The following is a 7558-nucleotide window of genomic DNA, read 5'->3' on the forward strand; positions in this document are numbered from 1 at the left end:
CACCGGAGGAAACGAGTCAGAAATCTCTCGTTTAAGTGATGATCTTTCGGTTCATTTTGAAATGAAGAATCTGGGGGAGATTGGATGTTTTCTTGGCTTGGAATTTGATAAATTAGAAAACGGGTACTTTATCTCTCAAAGGGGTTATGCAAGAAGTCTCTTGGAACGTTTCAACATGGGGGAGTCAAAGTCTATGACTACTCCAATGGAACCAAACCTCAAAATGAAGAAATATCAAGAAAAAGAGCTCAAGGATGTGAAGTTGTTCCGACAAATGGTTGGAAGTTTGATTTATCTAACTATCACAAGGCCGAAAATTGCTAACTCGGTTGGCATTGTTTCACAATTTATGCAATGTCCAACTAATGTTCATCTTGATGCAGCAAAAAGGATCCTTCGTTATGTGAAAGGATCAATAGATCATGGCTTGTGGTATAAGAAGTGTGATAATGTTTTGTTAAATGGTTTCGTGGATGCAGATTGGATGGGAGACGCAAATGATCGCCATTCAACTTCGGGTTACTGCTTTAACATAGGTTCCGCGGTTATTTCATGGTGTAGCAAGAAGCAAGATGTTGTTGCTTTGTCTAGCACGGAAGCGGAATACATAGCTGCAACAATGGTGGCTCAAGAATGTACATGGTTAAGAAGGTTGATTGGTGACATACTTGAAAAAGTAGATTATGTTGTCAAACTGAGATGTGACAACAAAAGTGCAATCAAGCTTGCTTCGAATCCAGTTTTCAAGCTCGTACTAAGCATATTGAAATGAGATATCATTTTATTCGTGAAAAGGTTCTAAGCGGGGAGATCGAGCTAGCAAATGTAAGGACGAATGCTCAAGTAGCCGATATCTTTACTAAAGCTCTAATGAAGGCCAAGTTCATAGAATTTCGAGAGGCGTTAGGGATTGTTGATCGAGATTTTGCACCAAGGGGGAGTGTTAAAATATTGGTGCCAACTCAAAATGTCCATCTTGATTCATTTGCTTTTAATTAATTTGGTATTTTGCTTTATTGTTGGCACACTTTTGCCCATGTTGAGTGATTCATTTCCACATGTATGATAGGTGTAAAGTAGCTTTACTAGTGTGGCTTAGTTGGTGTGTTATGGTGTGTTAATCATTATGTTTGTGATTTGTGATGTATTTAAGCAAGTGTAGGTTGTAAACATTTCATCAATCAATACACAATCAGTTTGCATATCCTTGTTCATATTTTGTTTACTTAAACTTCTATTACTAGCAAGTCTTTAAATTTGTTTTAGGGGAACCGTAGACACCGACCTCACTTCATGTATTTTTATTTACTAAAGAGATGGAGTATTAAACAACAAAATATGAAAGGACCAAAAATATTAATGAAGCTCTTACGATACAATTATATTAAAGTTCATGTTTATATCTATAATTTTCTTATATATTTACAGATAATAATATAATGTTGTAATTTGATATTTAAATATATATAAAAAGTACTATCTGATTAATTTTCGATTCATCCCTTACTTTACGATTACTCATTTTAAAGTCCCAATCAATTACTCCACGAATAGCGAGTTTTGCAAACCTTGCATAGTAGTAAGGAAAAAAGGACCATGAATGTAATTTCTCAAAGGGGTAAGAATAACTTAAACGGACTAGCGGACTACGTGTTGTATAATTTTAAAATTTTAGAACCATCAATGTAATTTGACGGAATCTGTAATTTGATACAAACTGTAAGGACTATTCCTGTAACTTTACATTTACTATCATCGTATCGAATTAATTAACGACGAATTTGGGCGACTTGGGCAGTAAAGCAGCCCTTTTGTTTGGTAGAACTAGCAACAGCAATGGCGGCTTGTGCTCTGCTTCGTCGCATGTCGTAATCTAAAATCCATTCGTTTCCGTTCATTCCAACCGCAATCAACACGTCACCACTTCATTTTACAGGTGCTTTTCCCCCTTAACTATTTTTTTTTGTCATATTTTGACTAAAAGTCAACTTTACCTGCTTTGCTGGACTAAGATTTATGTGGGGTCGTTTTATTGTTTGGACAATTTTATAACTGAAAGCTCTTGACCTTAAATATCCGCTTTTAAATATTTTTTACTGTTTTTGTTAAGTAAAATACTAATGAAACCATGGAGTAATTTGACTCTCAATTTTAGCTTCTAGGTTACAAACAATCCACGTGAAAGAGCATTTTTCTTCTAAAATAATGTATTCTTAGATTCTTAGATAGCCCTGATGCTTAGAGAAAGACCATAAAAAAACGCCCTTACTAAAATTTGCATACGAACATGTTTTTTATGGGGTGTCAAATTAAAGGTCCAGTGGTCCACGCTGTTTTTATTTGATAAATAAATTGTTGCTTTTTGATGAGACATAAGCCAAATTATACGTTAATTATAGCTTATCTAAAATGATGTTTCATGTGTTTCTGAATTGAATATTATTTTAATGTGCAATTTTAACACAATTTAATGATGCCCTGTTGCCCTGTTGGTGCTTGATGCCATGGGCCCGACTTCGAGGCATATTCACCATTATTTATTTGGTAACATGGAATTTGTGAGTTATATGGATATATTTAAAAGATATTTCAATGACTAATATATATTTTTTATGCAGCAAGATTATTGACAAGTAATGCGAACTCTGTATCCGTTTTCGATAAGATGATTGTTGGGAATCAAAGAAAATATTATATGTTGGGCGGGAAAGGAGGTGTTGGAAAGACAAGTTGTGCTGCATCTCTTGCCGTTAAATTTGCAAATTATGGCCATCCGACTATTGTGGTTTCTACTGACCCTGCACACTCTTTAAGTGACTCCTTTGATCAGGTATTCAATTTTTATTTAAAATTCTAATGTTTAATAGATTATTGTTAATATACGTAACATGTTTGGGGAAAATACGTTTGATATATTTACTGCAAGATACATACGTATATAGGATTTGACTGGTGGCGAGCTAGTTCGGATTCAAGGGTTGGATTCACCATTATACGGGCTTGAGGTACTTACGAACGCCTTGAGGAAATAACGTTTTTGTACATGTACGATAGTTGATGCTCGTTTTTTGATGATTAATAGATTAATCCCGAAAAAAACAAGGAAGATTTACGTAATGCATCACAACACGATGGTGGTGCAGGTGCTAAAGATTTTATGGATAGCATGGGCCTTGGAATGGTAGCCGAGCATATGGGAATTATTTTTTTTATACTATATATATAAATATAAATATAAATATATTGTTTGAAAATTATATTGAACTTTAAAAAATATATTGTTGACTTTTTGATTTTATAGTTGGGAGATTTAAAATTTTCAGAGCTTTTGGATACACTTCCGCCTGGTGTCGATGAAGCTATTGCGATATCAAAAGTCCGTACTTTTTTTTTTTTGCACTGATGATCCTAAGTCTTAATGCATCTTACTTAAACACAGTTAAAATCGCGTTACAATAAGCCATAAAACTTGTTTGCAGGTGATGCAGTTTGTGGATTCACCAGAATATAGTAAGTTTACAAGGATCGTGTTCAAGGATCGTGTTCGACACTGCACCTACGGTAAGCCGAAGTGTCAAATACCTTCAGATTTTATAGATCGTATTCGTTTATGTCATATGAAGACTCGTATCATGCAGGGTCATACGCTTAGGCTTTTGTCTTTACCGGACTTCATGGATGCATCCTTAGGCAAAATAATGAAGGTATACAAATACAATTCAATATTAACCTCTTGAATTCATTACAATTTTTTTTATTTATTTTTTATTTTTCTCAAATCAGATGAAACAGAAGATTGCTTCTGTAACTTCAGCTTTCAAATCAGTATTTAAGAAAGAGCAGCCACCGCTTGTGGAAGGAGCTGTAAGTGCATATATATTTTTTACACTGGTTGTAATATTTCGTATTACAAAAACAACATTAGCACTTTTTTTTTTTAGACTGACGAACTAGAACAACTAAGGGAAAGGATGGGAAAAGTAAGAGACCTTTTTCGTGATTCAGAGACTACCGAATTCGTCATTGTGACTATCCCTACGGTATTTTGTTAAATTTCCCTTGTGCTTCTTGACGTTTCAAATCCATTTTATGCTATAAAGTTTAAAACTTTTTTAATTTTTATAAGAAAGTTGTACTTTTGTGATGACAGGTTATGGCAGTTAAAGAGTCATCGCGGTTGCACACATCACTAAAGAAAGAAAATGTTCCTGTCCAAAGACTTATTGTTAATCAAGTCTTACCTCCATCTACAGCAGATTGCAAATTTTGCTCAATGAAAAGAAAGGTAATGCATTATTATTATGTTTTAAGTTTTCTATTCAAAAAGTGAATATCTTTATATACATTACTACATTGTGATTGCATATAACAGGATCAAATGCGTGCACTTGAGATGATCAGAAATGATCCGGAATTGGGCAACTTGGATGTTATCGAAGCGCCATTGGTTGATGTAGAGATTAGGGGAGTACCTGGTCTTCAATTCATGGCAGATATGGTTTGGAAGTGATATATTATGAAGAATATTCAGTATGGGTTTAATATGTTTTCCTTTAATCGGCTAATTTACGAGCTGCTAATTTTAGATTATTGTAGCTTCTTTATGTTCTGTCTTTCAGTTAGCTATGGTTGCTTTTTTGGGTACTATTAAGATCATAGTTGATTGATATATAAGACCAGATATGGCGACTAAGAGCACCCGGTGTGGCACAATCAATACCGGCGTCGGAATGCGATTTGGAATCAATACTCGGCGTCGGTTCGGCGTCGTCTGGTTCAACGTCGTGAGCAAGACTTCGGTCTAGCGAATTTTTGTGGGGCCCGTTTTCAAATTTATATCCGTTAGTGCCCGTTGCTTTTTTTTTTATTTTTATAAATCATTTCTTCATCCCTATATAAAACACCACAATCTCATTCTTTTCATTGGCTCTAGTTATTGAGTCGACAGCAATCGTCGATTTATTGGCGTCTTGACTGAATTTTAGAGCCTAAATTAAATTTCAGGCAGGATTTAAAATCCATGGAAATTTGATTTTACCATTTTCACGGCGTCTCAATTTTATTTTATTTTTTAATTTTTTTTACTACTTATTGGCCGGAGGTCCACTCGGAAGCAATCTTTCTATCCGTCGAATAGAGAGAGTGATGACTTTCTCTACTTTTGAGAGTGTTTTTCATTCTGGGTGGAGAAATGACTTGTCTTTATTCTCGGATAGGGGAAGGATTGTCTACATCTCACCTCCCCCATACACCACTTATGTAGTATTGGGTTTTGTTGTTGTTGTTGTTGTTGTTGTAGTTGTTGTTCATTATTTTACACATTCACAAAAAATATGGCCAATCGTTGCTTGATCAACCTCGACGTCCATCAAAACGGTGAGCTTTCCAATAACCGCCAATATTGGTACGACGGGTACACACAATCGTTCGAAGCTCTAAGTGTTACCGGCTTCGATGTAGAACGCGTTGTAAGCTTTATACGCGATAGGGTAGATTGCGAAGCCGCTGAAGTTTGGTACTGTGACGAGGTCACAGATTTGTTCAAGGAATTTCAATCCGAAGCCGTGTGGGAACGAATGGTCGGAAAGACCAAACTGACGAACAAACGTATCACGTTGTACTGTAGGAACGTGTGGAGCCTTTCGGCTTCGAACGGTCGAGATGATGATACGTCTTTGCATGAATCGGGATCTCCGACTCGCTATGGCCATTAAATTGTTGTTATTTTTAATAAGTAATTTTTAGGATTTAATAAGTAATTTTAGGATTAATAAGTAATTTTAGGACTTTTTTTTTAATAAGTAATTTGTAATCGTTTTAGGACTTTTTTTTAAATAAAAGTATATTTTAGGACTTTTAATGTATTTTTTAATTTAATATTTGTTCGTTTTTTTATTAATTCTATTTAACAATGTGGTAAAAATATATAAGAAAATGTATAAATAAATAATTGGTGGTCCTATCTTCTCTCTTCAAGACACTGAACTGATAATCGTCCCAATTTTCAACACTGAACTGACGTGTAACCACATTCATTCCGGTGCTCTAAAAGTAGCCATTACAATGCTTTAAAATTGCTAAGAGATTGTCTGGTCCAACAAGAAATCTACTTCATTTTATAAAGGCTATAGCTTTTCATGTAGTCTAATTGTTGGATTTTTACTAATATAATATTAATATGAATATGAATATGAATATAATATGAATGCTAAACTTGAGTATCACACCTGTAAAATATTTTAATTGGTGATTAATTAGATAAAGTTATATTCATTAATTCTTTTTATTTATATTCATTGAATTTTTATTTATCCATCCATTAATTAATATTCATATCTGCTGAATAAATCAGGTTAATGGATTCAACATTACATAATCTTTTTCAATTTAATACAATTGAAAGTCATAGCTTGCTTGTTACAACTTGGTATAACAAAAGTCCTACAATCAAAAATCATGGTATTTGTACCATCAAATATTATGTTATACGGAGTATTACTTTGTACAATTAAAAGCCATGATTTTTAATAGCTTATACAACCTAAAGTCACATTACTAAGCAACTTGTATGTGGACGATGATGTCCGGTTCAACCACGATGCACTCTTATCCTGTTCTAACAATAAGGTAAGGTGGCGTTTAGTTCGAGAATTTGAAATTCCCCGGGATTTCAAATCTCAAGGGATTTGAAATCTCATAATGCGTTTGGTTCGGGGATTTGAAATATCGGGATTTATAAAACGTAAGCGTAAAACGTAAAATGTAAATAATAAAACGTAAACCGTAAATGTAAAACTTAAAACATAAACATAAAATGTAAACTTAAACGTCAAACAAAAACATAAAACGTAAAACTAAAACGTACATGTAAAACATAAAAGTTAAAATGTAAACGTAAATCGTAAAACGTAAACGTAAATCACATGTTCATGGGATTTTAAATCTGGAACTGGTGGGGGTGGGGGGTAGTGGTGGTGTTATGATTTGAGGTTGAGATTGAGAAGAACTATCGAGGATTGGAAACAGTTCGGAGATTTTAGATTCGGTTAAATTTGCAAGAAAATAATAATTTTCTTTTATTGTGTGTTTATTAGTCTAAGAAACTTAAATTTGCAAAAGTGTTTTATGTGTTACATATGTATAGAATAGAATACCTGATTGAATCAAACCGAAGTTATTAAAATCGGTTTAGTTAGCGTTAATTAATTAGGGTTTTAGGTATAAAAAAAAAAAAAAAACTAGGCTCAAACCGGTGCTTTTAAAATTGGTTTGTCAGTCTCTAAAAATTGACTTACAAACTTAGGAACATCGGTTTGTCCACGTACTTAGTAAACAAAACACGTCATAAAGCATTATGTGAAATGGTGTCAAACCGGCCTTACTAGGGCCGGTTTTACTGGTTTCGTAAAAAACATTTTAAAAATAGGTTGTGTGTAAACCTGATGCAATTTAATACGATTTAATCAAAACAATCTGAAAAATCGACTGGTGCGAGCATTCGACTCTCTGAACAGCCAAAGCCCAAAGGCAACAGAGACAGACATTGTTAATTTTATAT

General features: G+C 34.0%; 1 pseudogene; it reads left to right on the forward strand.

Moving 5' to 3' along the window:
- Window positions 1-205: 205 nt before the first annotated feature.
- On the forward strand, window positions 206-4813 carry LOC139863506 (ATPase GET3B-like; annotated as a pseudogene).
- The last annotated feature ends 2745 nt before the right edge of the window (window positions 4814-7558 follow it).

Source organism: Rutidosis leptorrhynchoides, chromosome 8 (genome assembly GCF_046630445.1).
Source record: "Rutidosis leptorrhynchoides isolate AG116_Rl617_1_P2 chromosome 8, CSIRO_AGI_Rlap_v1, whole genome shotgun sequence".
NCBI classification, from domain to species: Eukaryota; Viridiplantae; Streptophyta; class Magnoliopsida; order Asterales; family Asteraceae; genus Rutidosis; species Rutidosis leptorrhynchoides.